Source organism: Periplaneta americana, chromosome 7 (assembly GCF_040183065.1).
Source record: "Periplaneta americana isolate PAMFEO1 chromosome 7, P.americana_PAMFEO1_priV1, whole genome shotgun sequence".
In the NCBI taxonomy this organism is placed as follows: Eukaryota; Metazoa; Arthropoda; class Insecta; order Blattodea; family Blattidae; genus Periplaneta; species Periplaneta americana.
Genome location: NC_091123.1, coordinates 8,363,449 through 8,391,122, shown reverse-complemented (window position 1 = coordinate 8,391,122; position 27,674 = coordinate 8,363,449). Strand labels below are relative to the sequence as shown.

Genomic DNA, 27,674 nt, shown 5'->3' with positions numbered 1-27,674 from the left:
ATATAAATAATTTTGAATGTAAGATCCATATTAAAAAGAAAATTTGGTGCTACACTTATTCTCGTAAGAACTTGACAAATATTTTTACAATATTTAAATGATAAATTGAAAAATAGCCTATTTATCAACGTGAGAATTCTGAAAGTTGTTTTCGAGCTTTTTAGCATAACAGCAGATGTATCTATGTTTAACGTAACATTACAAACACTTCTTAAAATGTATGAATGACTGCTATTTTTATCGATTGTAGAAACTCCGCAAATTGTGCTAGTAGACGTGTTTTGTAAAGGTCATTCACTAGCTTTCTGAGTGCAGTAAGCCATAACTGCACAAAATAGTAGTTCTTTCGCTGAAATGGATGATTCTGAAGAACTCTTTCCTTCAAACACCTTCAACTGTTATTTCCACCCACTTTACCAGAAAAATCGAGAGTCAAATATGAATTGATGTGTGACTGCTTCCTAAAATGGTGAGAAAATAGGTCATATTATAAATGAGCATCGTTTCAAAAAGTTTTTTTTTTTTTTCCATTCTTAAAAACAATTGAACGTATAGCATCGTTTGTACATTCTATGAACGCAGAATTCAAATCTATTATCAAGCAATACATCTCACTTGACGATGTGTCAGAGGAAGAACAATTTGTATACATCTGAAGTCTGACTAGTGTAATATTATGTACATAGCTAGTCGGCGTTGTATGCAATGGATAGGGTTCCCAGACGTCTCGTAAAATACGAGATCGTTCCGTTTTTCTCTAATGCGTCCCGAGAAAAGTCTTCGGGACAGCTTTCCGTCCCGTATTTTAGAGTTCTGAACTGAGGAAAACAGCGGAGAAGTTGCAATGTCTATTCTATATTACAAATTACAAACATCGCACTTCATCATTGCAGGTGACTGTAGATGGACTATTATGAAATATTATTATTGTGAGTGGCTATTGCAGCTGACATGGGTCGTTTTTGGAGTCTATAAACATTTCAAATAGTAGCAAATGTGTCCTTAGCTCAGTTTAAAAAAATGACTAGGGTTCTCTTTGTAATGTCTTCAATTGAAATATTGTAAACATAACATTAGGTTGCCGTGGCAACCAATGACTTTCTATGATTGTAAGGTCTAGGTAACATTATTTTAATGATGATAATTCTATTTTAAAACAAATCACTATAAATTAGATACCATTTAAAAATAAATATTATTAAACGATCATAGATTAAATATTGCACTAAAGTATTCTTGTGTAATTAACGAACTCTGCTAATGCCTTGTTCTTCAGAACACACTCGAGTGATTATGATTATGATGATGATGATGATGATGATGATGCACTTTCGACTCTTTGCATAAATTACTATTATGGTTTTAAGCTACTGAAATTTTAATTTTACACAATTTTGGTCCAATCCGTTTGAAATTTTGTACAGAACTATGTGATATTTATTAAGCTACCAGTACTGTATTTTTTTCCAGATTTTTTTGCATCAACAGTTTGCATGTAATAAAATAAATTATTAATTTAATTGGGTACTCATTAATGAAGGCGGCCGGGTAGCTCAGTTGGTAGAGCAGCTGGCTACGGACTGGAAGGTCCGGGGTTCGATCCCAGGTGGTGACAGGATTTTTTCTCGTTGCCAAACTTTCAGAACGGCCCCCGAGGTTCACTCAGCCTCCTATAAAATTGAGTACCGGATCTTTCCCGGGGGTAAAAGGCGGTCAGAGCGTGGTGCCGACCACACCACCTCATTCTAGTGCCGAGGTCACGGAAAGCATGGGGCTCCACCTCCATGCCCCCCCAAGTGCCTTCATGGCATGTTACGGGGATACCTTTACCTTTACTCATTAATGAAGGTCCACTTTTTTATTAAATGAAGATAATAATTAACTAAAATTATTTTCTGAATGCCAGTTAGTTCTATTAGGCGATGTAGCATTACATTTTCTCTAATGCTTGTACTTAAAAAGAAATTTGGTTAAACGAGTGTTGAGCGACTTCCGCCAATTTTGGCATAGACACCGACGCACTTAGGTTAGATTAGGTTAGTTTAGGCTTTTATTATCCCGTCAAGATGAAGGTGAAAGCGATTGAGTGTGACTTTTTGTTTTCTATGTTGGCAGTTCAAGTGCGTTGGTGTCTATTCCAAAATCGGCGGAAGTCGCTCAACACTCGTTTCACCAAAATTTTCATCAAATTTTGTGAATTCTGTGAAGAATGCCATGGACATTTGTATTGAGTAATGTTAAAAAAATGGTTCCGAGCTAAGTGGTGTTAAAAGTGTCCTTTAAGACTGTGAATCAATGGACCATTTTTCATTTGTGTATACAATTTTAAGTCTGTAGGTGCAATCATTCATGGGGAATATATTTTAAAATATTACGTGCAGCAAAGTATAGTTGAAAATTGCAATTTAGTTCACTATATACTTTAAAAATTTACAGAATCAAACTAAATGCTTAGGAAAAATATCTAACTTGTTAAAATTTTCCTAGTACAAATGTACATCTCTCCTGACTCCTCAAAACACCCTCTGCCCTCGTTATTAACTTTTCTGTTGATTAGAAGTGTGTTATTCTTACTTCTAGTCATGATTTACTACCTAACCTATACTTTACACTACATGTATAACCTACATGCTACATTTTACACGAAGAAATAAACTTTTAAATAACTAGAATTACGGGAAAATAATTATAAACTACAGAAAATGAACACCAACCAAACACACGTTCACTAACACTTGCCACAAACTAAGCCAACTGATCAAAACAAAGCATATAGGAAACATGTGTTCATATTGATTTACAGCACCTTTGCCGAGGAAAGCGTAAACTGAAGTACAGTGCTCAAGCTTTGGTTTATGAATAATAAAATCCTTGCTGTTTAAATTTAATAAGATAAAAAGTGTAATAGTGATGGAACATTAGTGCCATACCCACTTGGCATTTAAATGGGGCGCGCTTCTGTACAGGGCAATGGCATTTCCTCTAAGGATAGAGCCCGATTTAGGTATGTGTGTATCAATCGAAAAAAATGTCATATAAACATGCGTCCTATTCTCAATATTTTCCAGCGTCTAATTTTCGATTAATACACACATACACGTAAACTGGGCTCTAACTTTAGAGAAAATGCCACCGCCCCTGTTTGGAAGTGCACCCTTTAAATGCCCCGAATGCGTGCAAGCATTTTTTTAAAATGACTAGAAATATTACTTACAAGTGAAATACTGATTTTTTTGGTGGCAAAATTGAAAAATCGAAAAAATATGACCAAAATGGTCAAATTTTAGTAACCTCTCGCCTTAAGGGAGTTTAACTAGTACGGTTTTCAATGACTTAGCTATCACCTCATCTAACCCACTCTAACCTTGTCACAGTTCTCGATTTCCTGTTACAATTCTCGCAATAACCACATAAGAGTACCTATTTGTTCGTCATACCTATTAGATCCCCTATTGACAATTTACTTACTGTCACATTACCACTCCCCTCGTATCAGTTTTGCTTGATTCATTCCGCCTACTCTGTATAATAAATAATTACTTTGAAGATATTAGGTATGAACTTTATATTCCCTACTATAAGTAGGTGTCACATAACAAATTCCTACATTTAATTTTAACTACAGTGTTGTGTGTTTGATTTTGCATAGACAAACATTAATTTCTTTACAGAAAGATTGTTCACATGCATATTATTTATTGCGTCCAACTGATCACATTCATGATATGGAACATGTCAAATATAGGCCTACAAAAATAATTAGAAAATTTATTACAACATAGGAAATTTGCAACATAAGTTAGAAATAATTTCAAAATTAAACATTTGCAATAATACGGCAACTTCTTGGAACACTAGATTTTATTAATCATTTTGTGAATTAAGCTGGAGTCGACTTGGGCTATAAACCCTGTACAGAAGCAATTCACATATTTAAGATGAGAACGTCTCATCTTGAAGTCAGAATCTTGAAATAAAAAGTAGATTTTTTTTTAAGAAAGCCAATCTTTTTATAGTCAATAATGGCAATTTTCAATTAAAAATTTTTGAAGAACTTTCCTAAATTTTTGATGTGCTGATATTTCTTTAAAATAATTTGGTAGGCTGTTGTACATATGAAGACCAGCATGAATGACTGTTTCAATTTAAAATTGTGTTATAAGGCTCCATAAAAATACATTATCTTTATTTCTTCTATTGTACTGGTGTGTGTCTGAATTTATAGGATAGCTATACAAGTTATGTTCGATAAAATTTAAAGTTTCATTAATATAATATACAATGTGAAGGTAGAATATGTAATTTTTTAAAGAATGGCTTGCAGTTAGTAGTTCGAGACACTTGAATGATGGCCTCAATGACGCAATTTAAATATTTGGGTTGCATTAGGCGAATTATCCAAAAAGATTATACCGTAAGTTAGGACAGAGTGAAAGTATGCGAAATACAATGTGTGAGCAGGTTCAACAGATGTTTTTATTAGTAGTCTCAAAGCAAAGCAAATTTACTTAAAGTTTTCTCTAGTCCCTGAAGATGTATGGACCATTTTAAATGTCCATCTAGCCATACACTGGTACCAAGAAATGTTGTATTAGAATACTGAATTGTTTCATTTTGATACTCTATGAGTTATTGTTTTGTATATGATGAAAAAAAATGGCAATGGATTACGATTTATTCATTATCAGTCTGTTTATTTCACACCATTCCACTCATTCATCTATTGTTTTATCTGTAAGCAAACTACAGTATTGACATGTTTTCATGATGAAAAGATACTGTTATCATCTGCAAATAAAGATGCTTTCCCATTACTGGTGTATGACTCATCGTAGAATTGGTCCAAAAATTGAGCCTTGAGGAACACTATGTCTCTGATAAGTAATTTATTATATTTCCACTGTTTTCTTTATAAGTAATATTTACCTTCGTGCATGGTTTTCTATGTGAGAAGTAAACGAACTGTGTGCTAAGCTTATTCCAGTGGTTTTGAATTTTTCTAACAAAATAGTGCCATAAAATCCACAAGATCGAATACCTTTGGGAGGTTTAAAAATAGTATTCCTATTTATTTCCTGTCGATAGATTCACATTGCAAATCCATGTTGGTTTTCAACTGTTATGTTATGATGAGTAAAAAATTATGGAAGCCCTGCCATATTAGTTGATTTGGCATTGCACATCCTTGTTGGTTTTCAACTGTTATAAATTATGATGGATGAAAAGTGACACAAGCCTCTTGTGGATAACTTTTTTAATTATCTTAGAGAAAAAACAGTAATGACAGTGACCTATAATTTCGAATTACTGAGTGTGATCCTTTTTATATACCGGTAAGGGTTTCACATATGTAATGTACGTCATTCTCGGATAAATTTATTGGTAGATAATGGAATATGAACAAAATTTCGCCAGTAGTATAGAAAAAAATTGCTATAGGCCTACAAAGACAAACAATATACTCAAAATCAGTTTTCCGCATTTCTCTGTGGCCAGGGAGGGTGACAGGTTTTTCCCAGACCAACTAGCAGAACTGGTATGAAGAAGTGAAAGACTTAAGAATCGTCATAAACAATGTGCAGTACATAATGAGCAGTTTTTCCTTGATCATCAGTACTTTTCTTTCGTAAAACTGTTTCTCCCTTACAACCTTATTTTATCTCTCTGATAACAGTTAAACTTAATACTGTACCAGTAAATGAACAGTAATGCTGGAATAACCATAACGAGTATTGTTATATCTTGTTTCAGATATTCAGGGTTAATTCTGGAATTGGTGTTGGATCTCTGGAACTTCTCAGAAGATCGTGATGCACACGACAAGCTGCATAGTTGAGTGGCGCTTAGACTGAAATTTGAGGCAACTCTGGACCGCAGCCCCTGCCAGCAAACATTCAAAAACTGGTAAGTACAGAGACCAAGGTGGCTACTCTCTTCCAAAATTCATCCTTAGTTTACTGTATACTTTTGTATACTTATTTACTTAAATGGCTTTTAGAGAACCTGAAGGTTCATTGCCACCTTCACATAAGCCTGTCATCCGTTTCTATTCTGAGCAAGATTAATCCAGTCCCTATCATCATATCCCAACTCCCTTAAGTCCATTTTAATATTATCCTCCCATCTATGTCTCGGCCTCCCAAAGATCGTTTTCCCTCAGGTTTCCCAACCAACTTCATATAAATTTCTAGATTCACCTATAAGTGCTACATGCCCTGCCCATCTCAAACATCTGAATTTAAGTTCCTAATTATGTTAGGTGAAGAATACAATGCGTGCAGTTCTGCGTTGTGTAACTTTCTCCGTTCTTCTGTGACTTCATCCCTCTTAGCCTCAAATATTTTCCACCCTTAACCTCTGTTCTTCTCTCAAAGTGAGAGTCCAAGTTCCACAACCGTACAGAATAACCGGTAATATAACTGTTTTATAAATTTTAACTTTTTTTTTTTTTGAAAGGACCCTAGGTAACGAAAGATATTTGAATTTTTCCACCTCTTCAAAGGATAAATTTCCAGTTTTTACTTTGCATTCTACTGACATTTATTTGCAATTAATGTCTAGTCAATATTACACAGCTGTTTGAATCTGTGTTATTGGAATTCTTCTTTGATTAAGTTCATATTGTAAAATTGCTCATTGAACTTGAAACAAATTGTTTGTCTGATGTGGAATATTGTTTTCATAAATCTGGAAGACAGAAACTCCGTGAGCCAGGTTTTATCTGGGTACTTTTAATTGTAAAATAGAGCACTTAGGCTATATTTGACTTGACATCGAACTTATAATCTGTTGGAATGTCTGCTTCAGATTTTCTTCATGGACTAGGGGAGGACGAGAGGTTTTCCTGAAACCAATGAGCAGGACAAGCATGGAGAAGTGAAGGAAGAACATCATCGGCATAAGGTTGGTATAATATATTATAATATAATGGATTAAAATGCATTGTATTTGACTAGAATAAATTAAATTATATTTATTCTTGGTACAACTGAGTATACTGAAGTAGATACATTTATATCAGATTTGCTGAGATCATAGGCTTGATTAGATTAGATAGCTTTGATGAAACAGATTAGAACAATAATTAGGTGAATTACCATACACTTGATGAGATGATGATGATGATAATAATAATAATAATAATAATAATAATAATAATAATAATAATGAATTGCAGGAGATTATACAGGGTGAAAGAGGTATAATTGCATTAAATTTAAGAACAGAATCTTTAGGTTGTAAGTAACCAAAAAGTGAAATGTTATTTTGGTATTTGAATAACAGTTTAGTCGAAAAAAAAATTTTCTAAAGTTTGAAACTCATTTATGGTAAAACTACTGGGCATTGAGACATGAGTGGTAAGATATCAACGCGAAGAACAAGCCGAAAAAAGTATTCCTTTGTCATTTCTTCGAAAAACGTACAAAATTAACTGATTAAAAACACATTTATAGTGATGGAATCTTCAAGGAAATGTGGCATTGCTGCACTGAAGGGTTGCTTGGCAAGTGTACACTTATTATCTGTGTTCTTACATTGTGCTTCAGCAGTAGCAAGTCTTATGCGAGTCTGTTCGTAGAGTTCTAAAGGTGTAGTCAATTAAGGACAGTGATAAAATTTACTAATTGTGAGTACGGTACCTAAATATGCTTTTAATTTATGGCGAATCAAGCATTCCGCTGTTGCAACATACCCACTTTCAATTTCCCAATAGAAACTCGGTTTTTTTATAGATAGAGAAACGGTTATTGGAACTTACTGCTAGTTTTATTGATACCTATTACTAGTTCAAATTAATACAGTTATACCCCTTTCACCTTCTATATATTTGGTGGGGCAAAATAGATCAGAAGTAGTTGGATTAATAAAAGGGATAGATATGTATGTAGGCCTATAGATACAGATATAGATCACTATGTAGGCCTAATACAATTTAAAATTATGGTAAATACCCTTAAACTTCAAATATTGATTATATTTTAAAATTTCCTGGAATTGGTTTATTACACGGAAATCAGGAACTTTACAGCCACTTACACAACATTTTCTTTGGCAATGATACACTTTTTCAGTGATAGTAAAATGTTTGGAAATATTCCTGCAGACCATTTTTCGATATGTTTTCAGTCAGTGTTGTATTTCTAAACAGAAAAGTGCCCTGGCTCTGAGCAGTACTGGTAGTATTGGTAGTAGTTGTCTTTGTCGCATCCATGTTCATCATTACCATTTCCACAGAAATATTTATGGTATGTCAGATGAAAACCTGACATAATTAGGACCATAAAATCCAGATGTTTGGAATGGGCAGGACATGTAGCACGTATGGGCGAATCCAGAAATGCATATAGAGTGTTAGTTGGGAGGCCGGAGGGCAAAAGACCTTTGGAGAGGCTGAGACATAGATGGGAAGATAATATTAAAATGGATTTGAGGGAGGTAGGATATGATGGTAGAGACTGGATTAATCTTGTTCAGGATAGGGACTAATGGCGGGCTTATGTGAGGGCGGCAATGAACCTCTGGGTTCTTTAAAAGCCAGTAAGTAAGTATGTCAGATGAAAATATTTTGGTTCGAATCTAAGTATAGAGGTTCTTAGGTCTCCAGAGTAGACCTCACTATGAAATTGTTTAAATATGAAAATAATAAAAGTGCTCTGGTATTGTCTGGCCTCGAAAAATAGCACCTTGGCACCATCAGGTTCCACCAGGCCTGAATTTCAGTGCCCTCGTCATAGTTGCAGTGACTTTGTCAGCACTTGCAAATCATTGTCCTTTCAGAACCTTTTTCAGTCGTGGAAACAGGAAAAAGTCAGGCTGTGGGAAGTCAGAGAATGTGGTGAATGCTCCAAAACTGTTACATTGTGCTTGGCAAAGAATTGTTTGACCAGTAACAATGAATTTGTTGATCATTCTCGTGCAAAAGAAACCAACTGTTTTGTATCTTTCGAGACTTTTTCCTTCTCACTGCAGCCTGGAGGTAACGAATAATGTCAACATACTTTTCTTTGGTTATGGTACACCATCTGGAATGAATTCATAATGAATGAGACCACTAGCATCAAAATAGATCTCCAGCATGACTTTGCCTTTGCCCTTGTCTGGACGGAATTTTTGTTTCTTAGGATATGATTTTGATTTCTATTTGCATGACTGACGTTTAGACCGCGGGTCATACTGCTGCTCCACCAGATGCTTCTTCAAGCATTCTGATTGTCTCTGAAGGTGTTCTTTTCAGCAAAACACAAAATTTGATATTCGTTCATTTTTCTGAAAATCATATTTTCAATTGCGACAATTGCCATTTAATGACGACAATATGATTAAAACTTCCTGTACAGTGACATCACTAAAGCCTCCAATTCCTGGCACTAAAATATTCCGTGCAGTATTTTTTGTTGGCCGAAATTATGCAGTTCTGGGAATTTTTTTTAATCTACCACGTATTGCCGATTTATATTTCTGTATATCAGAGTTCAAGGACACTACATTCATTTTTACGAAATTGAGGTTTTTTCATATTCCTATTTAATTTTTCGCTTTCTTTTAGTGGTGCAAAGCACCAACTTTTACGTCTAATAATAAGCGAGTTAGCGTGTTGAAAAGAATACTATATGCCATAAGGTACTGTGTTAAAGATCACTTTCATTTAGCTCTCCTTTAAAATTCAGTATTTGTGACATAGTGTCCTTTACCTCCGACAAACAGATTTTTGAAGCTGTAATATGTTTTCTACTACCAATGCAGTTTTCATATCTTGCTCTTACATAGCTATGTAAAAATATATATCAGTGTCATCTATCTTGTTTCAGACATCTGAGAACAATTATGGAATGGGCGTTAAATTCTCTTGACGTGACTCTCATAGAAGATAAGAATGGAGGATCTTGATGCACACACCAACCTGCGTAGTGAAATGGCACTGACAGGGAATGTGATGCAACTCTGGACCACAACTCCTGACAACAAACATGCATGAACTGGTAAGTATAGAGCAGACTGCTCTGTTTATAATACGAGTTTGTCACCCCTGGTATAGAGACTAAAGCCCGATTCCCACAGTACTTGTTTCACATGCTGAGAGCCCTGAAATCCCCTGGTGGCTGCTTGTTAGTTATGCTGAATTTCAAGATTAGATCGCTTGCTATTTTTCGTGTTGGCTTGTAGGCTGGAACCAAAGACAATAATGTAATATCATTGCTGAAACCATGTTGCCATGTTCGTTGTTTTTCAACTAAATCTTTTTTTTTTCTCTATTTCTTAGTTTCTAAGAAACAACAATTAAATATCTGCTAATATACCACCAGTACTAATTACCACTACTACGACCAACATCACAGCACCATTACTATAAAAATTGCTTGCTACTGTTTGGCAGGACCATGTGTGTTTGATGGCAGTTTCACCCTAGTTTTGAACTTTGTAAGTAAGAACCAAGTGCTTTGAGAGCAGCTTGAGTGCATGGAAGAAAGAAAATATGCTTACCATTGTAACCATTCTGAATACGATAACTTTTTGAGTGCAAATATATCCTCCTGGAAAGCTGTACAATTTTTTCAAGATTAATGCTAATGCTTGTCTTTGAAAATACACTGTACATGTCAGCTTTGCAATCTGTCTCTGCATGAGAGCCATCAGTAAACCAGATTAGATAGTTTTGAATTTCTTCTGGTATTTGTCAAGAAAGTTTGTTGGAGACCTGAGTTGAATGTCTAATGCTTGGTTTCTATTTACATGCATGGTCTTCTATGTTTATGAAGTATGGAAGATATGTGACACGAAAGTCACTTGACAAATGGGGAAAATAGATTATTTTAAAATAACAAAAAGGATCACAAGGATAAAGACAATAAGGACGATGATAAGAACCATGGCAAAGACGAGGACGACAATAAGGACCACGACAAAAGGACGAGGGTAAAGATATGACAGGGACATAAAATCATAACGACCACGAAAAAGGTAAAATATAAGGACCATAACAAAGACAATAAGTAACACTATAAGAGCAATGACAATGACAACAAGGATCATGATAAGAAGAAGGATCACGACAAAGATGATAAAGATCATGACAAGGACCAGGACTATGACAAAGACAACAAGAACCACTATAAGGACCATGACAAAGAAACAACAAGGATCACAACAACGATGAGGACCATGACAAAAATAACGACAATAAAGACCGCAACAAAGATAAGTAGAATCATGATGAGCACCAGGTCATGACAAAGACAACAAGAATCACTATAAGAACCACGACAAAGAAACAAGGATCATGACAGCGATGAGGACTATGACAAAAATAACGACGATAAAGACCACAACAAAGATAAGTAGGATCATGATGAGGACCAGATCCATGACAAAGACAACAAGAATCACTATAAGAACCACAACAAAGAAACAAGGATCATGACAGCGATGAGGACTATGACAAAAATAACGACGATAAAGACCACAACAAGAATCACTATAAGGACAATATAAACAAGAGTCACAACTACTTTGATGACCATGACAAACATTGATGATGATGATCATGACAAAGACTACTTTATAGTACCTACTATTAAGATTTTTTTTTTCTGTTTGACATGTTCCATATTCTATCTGTGAAGCAATGTACGAATACCCTGGAATGTAAATAAATATAATACAATAATTTTGTATCAGCCCAGTGTACGGACTATATTACAAGATCAGTACTCAATGAGCAAAGAGCTGAGTAAGATGTGATTGACTGCGAGCCTGCCAACTTGGAAAGTGCAGTAGTATACGGAAGCCATTTCATAGTGAGTAATAAGTAAGTTGAAGGATCTGTTGAGAATGGATATCGCAACTGTAAGGGAGGCCATCGATATTATTAACAGAAAACTGGAAGATCTACAAAAGGAAGGTGAAATATTTAGAAGAGAAAAGGAGGAACAGCCTAACCATCTTTGGTATTGAAGAGCAAGTGAAAGAACAGTCTTGGGATACTTATGAAGTGATAGTGAATGTGTGCTGGGAGTGATTAGGTATTGACATTGGAAATGAACAAGTGAAAGAGGTGTAGAATGAAGGTGTTAGTGTCGTTTATGAAAGGAGCTAGGAAAAATGGACATTATGCAAAATTAAGGATAAATTGAAAATTAATGAGGGCTTACTTGATGTCGAATTTTGTTTAGAAAACTTGAATGAGTCGACAAATAGAATGTAAATGAAAGAAAGAGAATAGAGATAAGGAGAAAATAAGGAGGATTGTTAATAATAGTGGAATGAATAGAAAGGGTAAAGTTGCGGAAGGCATGAGGACGGTGATACAGGAGATTGCAATGGAAGGATGTCGGAAGAAACCATTGTTAGCAAATTCCATTCAGATGATAACGAATTCGGCAGTGGTTATGTCACCAGGTAGATGAACAATAATGTCACCCCAAGGTCAAGTCAGTGAAACAAGCAAAGTATCAAATGGCAACAGAGGTGGAGATCTTCAACCAAAGAAGAGAATGGTGAAAGAGGAAGTGAAATAAGTGTGGAAAGTGGAAGGGGAAGTTGAATGTAAAGCGTGTTAGGAGTGTGAAACGAGGGGGCAGTAGGAAAGAAAAAACGGTCTGTAATCTGAGGAAATGGCATATCAGTGGGTTGAAATAATAGCAGGTTTAGTTAATAATGGAAAAATGGAATTGAACTGATGCACTTTTTCAGTTTTATAGAATTGTTTTGATTAAACACTGGATTCTAAGACCATGTTATAAATAAAGTGAAACAATATTTCAGAGTACAAGTGCTAATGTGGTGTCTAAGAAGTGTTTAGACAGCAAATTTAATAATAGGTTATGTTTTTACTGAAATAGTCAACAAGGGTTAGATCTTCTATGTTAATAAGTTTAAATGTATTAAATTATTTACAAGAAGGAAGTATTCAGTTAGTTATGAAAAAAGGAGAATGAAGTTGAATGAGAAAACTTACTTACTTACTTACTTACTTACTTACTTATTGGCTTTTAAGGAACCCGGAAGTTCATTGCTGCCCTCACATAAGCCCACCATTGATCCCTATCCTGAGCAAGATTAATCCAGTCTCTACCATCATATCCCACCTCCCTCAAATCCATTTTAATATTATCTTCCCATCTACATCTTGGCCTACCCAAAGGTCTTTTTCCCCGCCGGCCTCCCAACTAACACTCTGTATGCATTTCTGGATTCGCCCATACGTGCTACGTGCCCTGCCCATCTCAAACATCTGGATTTAATGTTCCTAATTATGTCAGGTGAAGAATACAATGTGTGCAGCTCTGCGTTGTGTAACTTTCTCCATTCTCCTGTAACTTCATCCCTCTTAGCCCCAAATATTTTCCTAAGAACCTTATTCTCAAACACTCAATCTCTGTTCCTCTCTCAAAGTGAGAGTCCAAGCTTCACAACCATATAGAACAACCGGTAATATAACTGTTTTATAAATTCTAACTTTCAGATTTTTTGACAGCAGACTCGATGACAAAAGCTCCTCAACCGAATAATAACAGGCATTTCCCATATTTATTCTGTGTTTAATTTCCTCCTGAGTGTCATTTATATTTGTTACTGTTGCTCCAAGATACTTGAATTTTTTCACCTCTTCGAAGGATAAATCTCCAATTTTTATATTTCCATTTCATACAATATTCTGGTCACGAGACATAATCATATACTTAGTCTTTTCGGGATTTACTTCCAACCGTTCCAATGAGAAAACTAGTAGGAATAAAAGTATAGCTGAGAATAAGAGAAGTGAAGTAGGGTAAGAAGGGGATAAATTAGGAGAATTAAGTGAAAATGTAGGTCGACGGCAATTCGGAAGGCAGTAGTCTGCTAGCGTTTGCATTGAGAGAGAGAGATAGATAGAGAGCAAGGCAGCGTACAACATTGCCACATCGTACTTCACGAGCATGTGTAATACAAATAGCACAGCAGAGAATTTAAATTATCAAAAGACAATAATCTTAGCCGTTGATTACTGTAAGCATGACACCAAACAAAAACTCTTTCCTTCATTAACAGTATTCTTTGCACGGTTCTCAATCCCACACCACATGCTTCTGCATTTGTTTCTTGCACGTTGGCAACATTGCAGCCAGCATCAAGATGGCTGGCAGTGTTCTGCTCGTCAACATTTTTAAAATAATTATACACCTTAAACACTATTTTTCGTGCCTGCCTGTGCAATACTTGTCTTTTTACAGTCTCTTTTTCCATTTATTTATCTTACCCACAGTAAATGTTAGTTTTACTTATTCAATGTATTGAAACACTCACACATGAACAAACGAACTCGGAAAGTACTTGTTACAGACTGATTCCGATTGGTTCTACTGTACAAGCTTGTGATGTCACATACCAGAGATGCCACAGTGTAGCAGCTGACTGCATTCCGAACTGCCGTCTAGTCTAGAGACATGAGACATAGTTAAGAGTAGGTTTTAAAGTCACGTTATGTCTGTGTTTAAGCTGTAAATAGTGTTAGTAAGGGACTGCTGGCTCGAATACAAAAATGTGAAGGGCCAGCAGAATCGAAGATGTTGATATATAATATATCTCGTATCACTATATTACAAGATGTTTGGCAATTAGTAGCCCCTAATCTTTGAATAAAGAAGGACTGTTCTCTGTGAAACCATCTGGTCTGAGGGTAAAATCTGCAACTAAACATAAAAATTCGTGTATGGTGATTAATTACTCTGAAGATTTAATTTTTCAGAGATATGAACAGTATTGTCCACAATACAGAAAAAAATTACAGTAAATCATTACATTTAATTTTAACAACACTGCCATTGTGTGTATTTGATTTCAAATCGTGACATATTAATTTCGTTATAAAAAATTATATTTGATGTGCATTGTTTTGCTGAGCAAGTTGGGTCAATCTCAGGCTAATGCTAGGTTAGTACCAATTAGCTGTAAGAGCCACAACCTGCTTCGTTTCTAATCATATAATCTTTCATAATGTAACTTCATGTCATGTTCTCACCTTCTGCGACAGACTGGTCATCTGTCGCAACTGGCTGAATTGCCCTCTATTGAAATGAAAGAATATTATAGGCAACTGCTGAAAAGCAGAAATACCTAACCAAAAAAAAAAAAAAAAACTTGAAGTCGAATATGGAAAAAAATGATGAAGACACAGACAGGTTGTTTTCTCGATGTCAGGATTGCTGAAAACATGTACTTTGTGCATATCTCTAAATGTACATTTTGCACAGACACAATTCTTTGTACTTTAAATTCTAAAATAGAGGATGTACTTTTCACCTAGCATTGAGCTAATGTTATTTCGAATTCTTCTGCAGATTGTTTCTCCATGGACCACTGGAGGATGACAAGTTCTCCTGGGACCGATGAACAGAACTGGTATGAAGAAGTGAAGATCTTCGACATGAGTGTCATCAGCTTGAGGTTGGAATGCAAAATGTATGACAATTTAAATCAGATTAGGTTGTTAAAATATATATACTGTACAATATATAGATTGATATTTATATATAAATACATTAAATAGAATGGACAAATTAGATGCATATTCAGATAAGATAAATTTCTTTAAAATTTAAACAATTTAATAATGGCCAGTTTCAATGATGTCTATTAGTTACTGATAGTCTAATAAAAATATTGCATTTCTCCATTATCTGTTAGTACAGATACATTTCACAATTACTTGTCGTTTTCTGAGTCCTGTTAAAATTCCTATACATTTCATGTAAATTTATATTGGACATACTGTATGTTTTTAGTTTGTTTTTTTTTTACACTTACACTGTTGCATTTTAAACCCTGGGAGATTGAAATGTCATATGTATGATCCAAATCAATTTTACTCGAAATTAGGTTTGCCATGAAAATGTAAGAACGCGAAAATATAGAAGGCCTATGTGTTCATTGTTAAGATGTGGCCTGCTTTGAAATTCGCGGAAATATAAGGTGCCCATGCTTGTCCCATCATTATAGGCCCAAAGTACCACGTGACAATGCTCCTCTTTAATAGATTTGCATTACATATTGAAAATTGTCCCTTTTGGTCACAATAGATATTACTAATATTTTCTGCAGTACCGGTATGTGGAATTTCATTATGTGTGCCATTGTACTTAAAATACTACAAACAGAAGTGCTGTTGATTGAGACATTGAAGTAGACCCATCTAGCTTTGTCAGTCTTCAAGCACATTTTAATGGAGTAAAAGTATAACCTTTTGCAACTGTGAATTTTGCTGTCTGTCATTCAGAAAGTGTAACATTTTTACTTGAGGTACATCAGGTTATCAGTGTCATTGCAGAAGTGTTCTTGAAAGGTTTAAGCTTTATAATGAGCACCGAAGTGCTGTTTTTTAATTTTGTTCCGTGTTACACGGTTTATTTAAATTGTACAGTACATTGCTTTAAAGACAAATGTTACAAGTTTCCTCCTCCCATTTTAGTTACAACATTGTAAAATTCAAATTGACATAAAAATTAGATTGAACACTTTGAAAAGGCCTAATCTGAGTTATGTCCTAAATATTTGTTATATAACAGTAAGTTTCTGTTTGTAGGATATTCTGACTTCCTTGCTAAGACAGTCTTAATGTATATTCAGTAGAATCTCGATTAACTGCCCTGCAGATTATGTCACCAAAATAAGGATGTGTTTAAGTGGTATGCAAAAATGGCTTACACTGCTCTTTTCTACTTTCTGAATTGTGCTTACTGTGATCACCATAACTTTGCTGAATGCATAACTTTTGTTTCTTTTTGAGTCATGTTTAAATAAATACTTTCACTTGCACTCTTGCTCGAATATTTATTAGTAATTGGCAAACTTAGAATGAATTTCTTTGAGAAAGTGCAGAAAATAACAGACTTTTTAAAGCATCTTAAATTGTGCTAGTTGCATTTAAATCAATTAAAAGTAATACCAGTAATATGGATAATCTGTTTTCTGTGTCTAGTCTGTTAAAATGGATAATTGAGGTTGTACTAAACTAGTAGTCCTGTTTTCATTATGGACTAGTGACATTTTATGAGCTGCCAATTTCAGTTGCATTATTAACTTTTAAACAATAAAATTACTGACTTAAAAAGTGTGTGGCATTCTCATATCTAGGTTTTCTCTGGTGTTCAATTTTAACAGACTGATGAAACTGGCCATGAGTTTACAGTAATTCTTTGACATCTTGTGTTAGTGATTTTAAGTGTAGAAAGTTATGAAATAGATTGCAATATACTGTGAGAATGTTAATGTACATCTTTGTATGGTAAATTGTGCTACATAATTAAAATGGTTGAAAGAGTATATGTGTTCTTTGATTCTCCAACTGCCATCTCTCCTAGAAGGACCCCTTTTTGTTTGAAAAAATTTTCCCGCCAAAAAAGATAGTATATATTCACTACATCCCCCTTTTATAGTGGTCGAATTGTCACTGGCAGCTCTCTGCCTTTGCATTTTATATGCTACACTAGCGACCTCAAGTGTACAAGCTATATACTGTATAGCCATCACAGTACCAACTTCAACTTGTTCACAATGTATATCTATGGACTACAATGAAGAACTCTACTATAAGTTCTCCATTGTAGTCCATAGCTATACATTGTGAACAAGTTGAAGTTGGCACTGTGGTGGCTATACAGTATATAGCTTGTACACTTGAGGTTGCTAGTGTAGCATATAAAAACAAACATGCAGAGAGCTGCCAGTGACAAGGCAGATGTAGTGAATATATACTATCTTTTTTGGCGGGAAAATTTAAATTTTGTTTGTAGGACCCCCTATAGTAGATATAATATTCCACAAATAAAAACATACTCTTATAATCAGAATTTATTATTCATGAATTATTACATTTATCACACAAATGGTTAAAATATTTAAAAGTTCAATATTTTCACTATAATTCCACTTCACAACTTTCATATTCACTGTCCACATACTGCCAACTTTTAGAGAAATTGCACAAAAACATTTTGTTGAATTAGTCATTGCAATGCATCAGTCGATACACATGAGAAGTCTTCAGTGCACTGTGCAGTACAGATGATTCGTCAGTCTAGTTGCACCATGTGCATTGCAGTTGGCAGTCCAGTAGTGGATGAAAATCTGGAAAGAGTACAGAAACTTTTAGACAAATGAAAATTTCACTTCTGCTCTGGAATTGAACTGCATTCGAAGTTATTAACTGGGACAGTAAGCTATACAGAGCATTCCACTGAGAAAAACGAGATTTTTATGTAAATATACACGATTCAACAAAAACTTATTCTAACTTCACACCAAAACTCAGAAATGGTTAATAGCAAAATGATACAACCTGTATATGAAATAAATGAGTGAAATTAGGGAATAGTGGTTTTATGTAAGAAGTATAACAATGAACCTATTTTTACAGAAATAAAGCAATGATTAGGATAAGTAAAAAGGATCAAGAAAGGAGTATAGTGGAAGTGACAATTTTAAATTGGTTAAATTAAATCATTAGTTGGGGTTGCTGTATGAGGTTTCAGAAAATAGTGAAGGGAAAAGCAAAACTGTTATAGTGCAAAGTAATAATTAGTGATAATTCTAGGGAAAGATAGTACGAGACTAGTTAAAAATGGAAGGAAATGTAGAGTAATGAATATATGGTATAGTAAAATAGATTAATGTTACTAGATGATAATGAAAAATAGAATTGAAAAATAAATATTACTTAGCAGATAAGTTCATGATTTCTATAAAGCAGTGACTAGGCATAAAAACTATTTTAAAGGGCAGGAGGGGAAGCATAAATACGACGTTTGGGTAAGACGAGGAAATAAAATACAGTAATAGGCATGAAATTTATGTATAATAGTGTATTTCGCAAGAAAGTATTTTTGTAATAAATGTAACTGTGGCAGTATATGCAAAATTGTGAGGTCCACATTACAATAAATGTAATTGCCAACATGAAATGTACACTTAGCAGCAAAAAGAATGGGCCAGCCAACAATTTCTAAGTTCCAGAGACATACATTGCGCATGCTCGTCTCGTCAACGCTGTAGTTCACTAGGTAACACATAATTAAACCATTTAAATTTGCTGTATTTTGTTTAAGAGGCTAAAATATGTAATAAAATCGAGTGGCAGGTTGATTCTAGATACATCAGGGCCCTTGAAGAGTGAAATAGTAATAAAATTGATAAATACAAAATCAACCGGAGCAAATATGAACAGGAAAACCATGTATTATGCCGAAGCAATATAAACAGTTACAGTAGCGTAAGTTGTTACGGCATTGGTATATTGAACAAGTTAGTAGTAGTGGCTCAAAGTTCGAATCTCCCCAAATCTTCTTGTGTTTTTATTACAAAATTGCCATCATATGTGTCTCACAAAGCTATAATTATGTGGTGATATCTCTTAGAATATGCCCAAACTCTAATAAATAATAAACCTCCCTCTCTCTTTCAAGCAATACTGCTATCTGTTAATATAACGTTCTGTCTCGTCATTACACTTGAAGATGATACAGAAACAGTAACTCATTGCCCTGGTTCGCATAGGTTATTCTGCATATGCTACTCTCCGACAGGACTTCAATTGGAGAAATGTCGTTTTCTCCGACAAGGTAATTGTCTCCAATAGCAATGATAGTACTGCCCTAGTTTATTGTATGAATGACCACCAATACACTTTGCGTGAGGGTCACATGTTGGGGGTGGATGTCATATGATGGGGCAGGACTTCTGGAACACATCCACGGTCTGTTTATGGCAAAAGTCTACAAACACATTTTGACAAATGTAATGATCCCTTCCGCCCAAAAACGATATCCAGAAGGAACACTTTTCTTCCAGCAGGATAATCATCCGATAGACTACACACTGCCAACCGGATTCAGAGATGGTTTACAAGGAGGCGTGATGTCGACCCAGTCGACTGGCCTCCAAATTCACCAGATATGAATCCGTTTCAAAATTTGTGGGCTGCAGTCAAAAGGATCCTACACTCTAATTGGGCAGAACAACCACCCGTTCAGACAACTGAGGAATTGTGGGACAGAGTTCTAGATGCGTGGGAGAAGATGGCCAAGAATTTAGACCTGTTCCATAATTTTGTGGACTCCATGCCATGCAGAATGAGGGCAGATGTTGACACAGGTGGTTTGTGGACAAGATACTAGTTCCCACCACAGCCTTGTTTTGTTAATATATTAACAAATTGTTTGTTTTTGTTAATTTAATTATTTATTTGTGTTTGATATGCGTCCGTTTTTTTAGGATGTGAAACAAGTATTTTTGTTTATACAGACCAGGTCTCACCTACTAATAGCCCACAGGTGATGGCCAATAATATTTTTAAAAGGCAGGCATAACGAAGTTTGTTAACAAATGCTATTTCACATTTAAACTAATAAATTAAGTAAAAGTTAAAATAAAAAAAAATAATTTTACCGTACCAGGAGGCAAACTCACAACCTCTGGCATGGATGTCAGACTTCTTACCACTGGGCCACACACTGCTCGTAAGGTTTATTACATTATAGACGGACGACTTTCAATGAAGAGACACCACAGCAATGCCTTGCAGTGGGTTACGTTTACACGAGTGAACCGCACAATAGAACTTAGCATTTCTATCGACCAAGAGTTGGCCCATTCTTTTTGCCACTATATAAAATTATCATTAAATAAGATATGTTTTATTGTATTGGTCGACACAGCAAACATATACATTGGAGGCACTGGTGTTGCTCGATTACATGGCAACAGTCACATAAAGAATTTCACTAAATTTTACCCACTGCCATCAGTCAGTCTGAAAGTAGCGGTAAAGAGGGATATTTCTGTGTAAGGCAAGCTGAAATGTCTTCTAACCAACGACCTGTTTTAGTCAGGTTAGGCATATTGCTTATAATGTCACTGTCATGGTTTACAAATTCATTACATTTAGCAATTTTTCTCATGTGTTGGTAACTATTGATAGCAGCAAGACATGATGTCACATGGTATGATTCTGCAAGTTTCAAGTATACATGTGAGCTGTGTCGACCAGTAATTACATACAATAATTTTGATGTAATTATATCTGTATCAAAGAATCACTAGAGAAATCTGAGTAATGGAATCAGAGAACGAAAAATGAAAGTTCCATGTGTAACATGCCAGGTTTTCTATGCATTATCTAATTATGTAGTTTGTATTGTACGAGTTCAAAATTTGATCATTGAACAATAGAAACCATATTTGGGATCTACAGTGCATCTTCACCATCATGCCCACAATAATTGACCAGCCATGTGTCCAGGGGGAGGCCTCGCTTCTGTCACTAAGCCAACATGTATGCTGACACAGCTAGTCAAGACCATTCCCATTAATATCAACACTACGACGTCTATAAATAAAACAGTTTAACTGTAACTTGGCCTCTGGCAGTATTCGTTTAGCTGAGATGGAGAACAGATCATTTCATCCTGGTAAACTGTTATTCATTAAGGGAACATATGTACATGTACAACACATACATAAAGAATAGAAAATCGTGTGCTTCAACAAGGCGAAAATTCAGACAAATTTCCTAACAGGCCAGAAAAACAATATTAAAGTTACTTATTTAATAGATTCAATGAAACAGGTTCCAGTAAATGACAGAAAAAGACGACAAAAGCACCATGTCCTTACAGAGGAAAAACTGGATGAAATTGATGTGACAGAGCATAGCCCATACGAGTCAAACATTTAACACAGCAGACAAGGATTTTTTAAAGCATCAGTGGCAACAAAATTATTGAAACTAAAATCATACACAATTCCATCATATCATGAATTACAGCCCCAAGATTACAATCACAGGCTTAATTTTTGTAGAAAAAGTAAATAATGAAGAACTTGATCCCCAATCGATTTTTTTATGATGAGGCTTGATTTCATCTGCATGGCCATGCAGCACCACAGAATGACAGGTATTAATCATCAGAGAACAGATATTGTGCATGAAGCTCCATTGTAAGTTTTAACAGTTAAGTTGCACAAATGCACTTGCTATCAAACATCACTGGCATGATGGCGAACATGCACTGTATATCAAAGGGTCACTATGCCTAAAAAGTAATTTCAGTGGACATTATATTTACATCAAACTCTTAAGAACCAATATACCACTGTCATCTTTTATGAAAAACCTAGAGGACATCGTCGACCAGGAAGACCGTTAAGAAGACTGCTAGATGGGGCCAAAACAGGTCTACAGAGGCCTAATTCGTGAAGGATGATGATGATGATGATGATGATGATGATCTTTTATGAACAGTTGCATATACCAGATACAGTACTTCTTTCCAATTTTCTCATCATAAACACAAAACATACAACAAAACCTCATTTTAACATTCCCAGTTTTTTAAGGATTGATTTCAAAAGATTCAGCAGAAACATACAAATAATGCAATTCCCACTTTGAGGAAAAGCTCACTTCTAAGGAATATACTTGAATAAATTTGCGAATACGTAACTTATTTTAGCAAAATTCCAAATTTTCCCCGATAATTACAGCACTAGTGAACATCAGACCCATTATCCTTCTTTTCAAACAAAATAATAAATCAATTTGCGTAATATAAAAATAGGTATAGACATAGCCATGCAGAAGACATCTGGCTGCGCATGTGTATTTTCCCCAACTCCCAAGCTTGTTGCAACCTTACTCCAAAGTACACACCAGTGCAAAATGTTACAAGTTGTCTATTTCCAGTACAGGTATCTGCTTACGTACACATTCTTTATCTTTTATGTAAGTGTGGAAGATATCCAGCACATCTGGCCATGAAATGAGCAGGCTCAAGTTCAAATCCTGGTTGGGTTTTTTTTTTTCCATTGTTTTCCCTCGATCAATTGAAGCAGAATTGCTGGGTAACTTTCGGCATTGGACTTTGACTCATTTTGCCATCATTAATTCACATACCATCCATTTTATAATAGTCCAGGTTAAGTTCACAGTTGTTCGGCTCCCAATCATTCACAATGATAGGAGTGGTAAGCACAATAAGCCTCAGGCTGCAGTGTAAGTCTTTGGGTCCCTCCTTCGTACAAGAGAGAAAACGAGAAGTGTGGAAGATAACATGTTTTTAAACGCCATATAGAACCATGGCAAAACCAAGGATCTCAATAAGAACCACAAAACAAACCACATCGAGGATCATAACACGACATGGACCACGATAAGCACCGTAATTCATGTGACCCTTATCGTGATTCTTTGTCGCAGTCCTAATCATTGTTCTTGTCTTTGTCATGGTCCTTATCATGGTACTTGTCTGTCATTGTCATTGTCATTTTCCTTATTGTGATCCTCGTCTTCGTCATGTCCCTTGTTTTTGCAGTGGTCCTTGTTATCTTTCTTGTGTTCCTTATCGTGGTCCTTGTTGTCTTTGTCATGTTTCTTATAACAGTCCTTATCTTTGTTATGTTACTTATTGTAGTCCTTGTTATCTTTGTCACATTCCTTATCATGGTCCTCATCTATGTCATGGTCCTTGTTGTCGTCATTATCTTTGTCGTCTTTGTCACGTTCCATGTCATGGTCCTTGTTGTCTTCGTCGTTATCTTTGTCATCCTTGTCACGTTCCTTATCATGGTCTTCGTCTATGTCATGGTCCTTGTTGTCTTCGTCGTTATCTTTGTCGTCTTTGTCACGTTCCTTATCATGGTCCTCGTCTATGTCATATTCCTATCTTGGTTCTTTTCTTTGTCTTTATTCTTGTCGTATTTGTCATGTTCTTTATCATGGTTCTTGTTGTACTTGTCATGTTCCTTATAATAGTCCTTATCTTTGTCATGTTCCTTACCGTGGTCCTTGTTATCTTTGTCATGTTCCTTATGATCTTTGTGTATGTCATGGTCCTTTGCCTTGTCATGTTCCTTATTGTGATCCTTTTTACCTTAGTGATGTTCCCTATCGTGGTCTGTATAGTGGTTCCTGTTATCTTTGTCGTGTTCCTTATCGTAGTTGCTGTCATGGGCATGTATTGTATTGTATTGTATTTATTTATTCCCTGTATAATCTATTACAGATTATAGGTTCGTCATGGTCCTTTTCTTTTTTTTTTTTGTGGTCTTTGTTGTTCTCATGGCACTTATCATGGTCCTTGTCTTTATCATATTCCTTATCGAAGCCCTTGTTGCCTTTGTCTTGGTCCTTATCTTAGCCATGGTGATTGTGGTTCTTACCGTAATTATTGTTATAGTGCCTTGAATTAAACACATTTCTTGCTCTCTTAGTTTCTCCTCACTGTTTCTTTAAATATTCTCAACTGATGAAAGATAGGCCACAGAAGTTAACCAATCCTATGATACTTATGAACACAATATTTTCCCAGGTTCGATACCCGGCTCCGGAACAATTTTTCCCTCGAAATTATTCAAATTATTCACAATATTTTTCATTCAGCAATTTCAGTGCTTTGGATTTTAAGTGTACTAGATCTTGTGAATCTGATAAATTTTTCATCTCTTTACTTTTTGTGGTAAATGAGATTAATTACATTATTATTATTATTATTATTATTATTATTATTATTACCTATTATATACTGAAGATAATTGATTTTAAATAATATTGCTACTTAATCTATTTGTTACTCTGTAATTTGCCATTTATAGCTACATTTTACATTTTTGGCTATGATATCTATACTTATCTATTTGTCATTTATTTTTATTTTGTATCTTTCATTTATATCTTTTATTTAGTTAGTATTTATTTGTATTTACACTTGTATCTTGCATTTGTATCTGTTTTATCTCTTTTTTTCATGTTATCTGCAATTCTACGTTTTAAGCATATATCTGTACTGTCTATTGTAATTGGGGCTTTGCCCTGTTATAGACATAAATAAATAATTATTATTATCAAATGGCAGGATTTGACATTGTTATTTTCCTACTAGCTTCTCAATACAGGTACACCACATCTCCCTTTTGTTTTGTGCAAATTAGTAAGTGTTCCTCGGTCATTCACTATCTGGTTCGCCACACAGAAGACATGCTGGAGAATGAAGAATCTTGATCCGGTAAAGATTATAAGCAAGGCAATCATGTCCAGACCTAAGACAGAGCAGGCCAACTGACTCTTGACGATCTTTCCTTTTCCATAGAGTTCCTGATGTTTTCCCATTTCTTCTCCTTTGCTGCATTCACATGATATTGTAGTGCTGGTTTTTGAAGGCTGTTTTTATTTCTTGTGTCTTTCTTCTGAACATAGTTGTGCTATTAACAGGTTTCTGTGATCCTTTTTTGGCCAGTTGATCTGCCATTTCATTGCCCATTATGCCTACATGTGATGGTACCCATTGGAAGTATTATCATCTTATTTTGCTTTCTTAGGAGTGCTAATAGTTTACAGCATACATTTATAGCTAGATAATCAGTTATGTGGCTGGAAGCAACTGCTTGAATTGCTGCTTTTGAATCTACGAGTTATACAGCTTTAATGAACATTTGTACTTTGGGAATGAGATTGTGTAAGTCAGTCTCTATTGCTTTAATTTCTCCATCAAAGGCTGTATTGTTATTTCCTAGAGTATAATTACAGAATAATTTATAATTACGTTATTTGTTTAAAAAATGCTATCACAGTCTGACGAAAGATCCGTAAAAATATACAATTTTATCCTTCTTATAGTTTTCTGAACCTTGCCCGAGAAGCCCTAAAGATTTTAGTCCAAATTCAGCTCACAGATCAGACCAGACTTAGGCTCATGCCTGTGCAAACCTCTATCTCCTGATCATCCTGCACACAATTTCCATTAGTCTGAATTTTATCTATTTCATTGAGATAGAAACTTTTACTAAAATCGCAACATGTAGAAATAATTCTTCTATAAATAATCTTTTATATTATGTCGCTATTTTTTTCTTCGTAAGAAGCAGACTCATATATCAGTTTAATCTAAGCCGCATGTGTAGGCATGTGGGTTTGATTCCCAGCCAGACCATGATGTAATTTTTGGTAGACAAAGATGTTGCAGAGGGTTTTCCTAGAAGTACTCCCATTTCCCTCTATCATTCCAACACACTCCACATCCCCTCATTTCAACTATCATCTTAAATAGTAAAAGTAGACTGGGGTGAAGTCTTGGGGGCATTACAGGTTTCTGATGCTGATATGGGTAGGACTTGGGGCTCTGGACCCTGATGCTTATTGGACTACTCGTTTGTGGGTGGGACATGGCTCTATCAGGGAGCTGAGATAGGATGATCCACCTGTCACAGTCGGATTCATGAATGCCACCCAGAGGCCACCTGTCGGATTTGGGTAATCATCACATATATAGGGCGCACAATGGGCTAAAGCATGCCTAAGTGTTAGGACCTGTCCCATGCCCAGCCCTTTACAAGCCAAGCCATTTTATACTTAACTTACAAATGGCTTTTAAGGAACCTGGATATTCATTGCTGCCCTCACATAAGCCTGCCATCGGTCCCTAATCCTGAGCAAGATTAATCCAGTCTCTATCATCATGTCCCATCTCCCTCAAATACATTTAATATTATCCTCCCATCTACGTCTCGGCCTCCCCAAAAATCTTTTTCCTTCTGGCTTTTCAACTAACACTCTATATGCATTTCTGGATTCACCCATACGTGCTACATGCCCTGCCCATCTCAAACGTCTGGATTTAATGTTCTTAATTATGTCAGGTGAAGAATACAATGCGTGTAGTTCTGCAGTGTGTAACTTTCTCCATTCTCCTGTAACTTCATCCCTCTTAGCCCCAAATAATTTCCTAAGTACCTTATTCTCTCTTTTCATCTTCAAAGTGAGAGTCCAAATTTCACAACCATACAGAACCGGTAATATAAATGTTATATTGTTCTACATAATACAAAACATCACAAAGAAAACCGTGTGATATTTCTTGAAGTGCATAGGCATCATGTGTTTTTTATTGTAAATCAGATCCATTAACTTGTTTATATTTCATACACTAGATATTGAATGTGAACAATCTAACCAATAGTTTAGCAGAAACTGGTGCACAACAATAGGCCTAGATGGCATCAGGGATCTTGAAAGTGTACCTATTGCTATAAAAATCTCGAAGTCTACTTTTTTCCAGAATACTTTCTGTTCTTCACAGAATAAGAAAAGCAAAAGGACCAAAGTTCTGTTGCAAATACTGTCATTGTGTCATGTTATATTCGTACTTGAAACAAACACTTGCCTGCTTGCCTGTGGTGTCTGCAATTTGTGAAGCCCTCCATTCCAGAATCTAGTCCACCTGACTCCAGCGCGACACACCTTTCCTCCTGGCTGCAAAAATAAACATTTCCCATTACACTACTGGTAGAACACCACCACTCTCAATACACATATTAGGAGAGGTCGCTGAACTGGACAGTATGTGTGGAAGCTTTCAGCCTTGTCATTACAATGATAACCAAATACAGAATGTCACCAATATAAGGGTATGACGTTCACCTGTGCTGTCCTTATCAGGAGAAATTTGATTTCTTTCTCCCTCCCTCATACACTCTTCAACCATACTGAAAAGCAGTGCCACTGTTAGCAATAAGGTTAGGTAGGATTTGATGAGGAGATAGATTAGTGACAAGTGCTTCACTCAGAAGTGATTGTCAGACTCATTATCCCTCTGTTATTAATATTTTGTTTCCTAAATTTACTTTCGTCGATTTCAACAATATTCCTTGGG

General features: G+C 35.4%; 2 long non-coding RNA genes across 3 annotated transcripts in view; one reads left to right on the top strand and one right to left on the bottom strand.

Moving 5' to 3' along the window:
• The window catches only part of LOC138702867 (uncharacterized), a 154,126-nt gene extending 136,843 nt beyond the window's left edge, over positions 1-17,283 (top strand). For both annotated transcript variants that reach the window (XR_011332913.1, XR_011332914.1), the window contains exons 2-5: positions 5,752-5,904; positions 6,808-6,903; positions 9,810-9,980; positions 15,318-17,283. This is a non-coding gene — a long non-coding RNA (uncharacterized lncRNA). The remainder of the gene's footprint in view (positions 1-5,751; positions 5,905-6,807; positions 6,904-9,809; positions 9,981-15,317) is intronic.
• A 525-nt stretch (positions 17,284-17,808) lies between these two features.
• On the bottom strand, positions 17,809-27,425 carry LOC138702865 (uncharacterized). Its single transcript, XR_011332911.1, has 2 exons — positions 27,186-27,425; positions 17,809-18,102 (listed from the first exon to the last, which is right to left on the bottom strand). It is a non-coding gene; the product is annotated as an uncharacterized lncRNA (long non-coding RNA).
• Between the last annotated feature and the right edge of the window lie 249 nt (positions 27,426-27,674).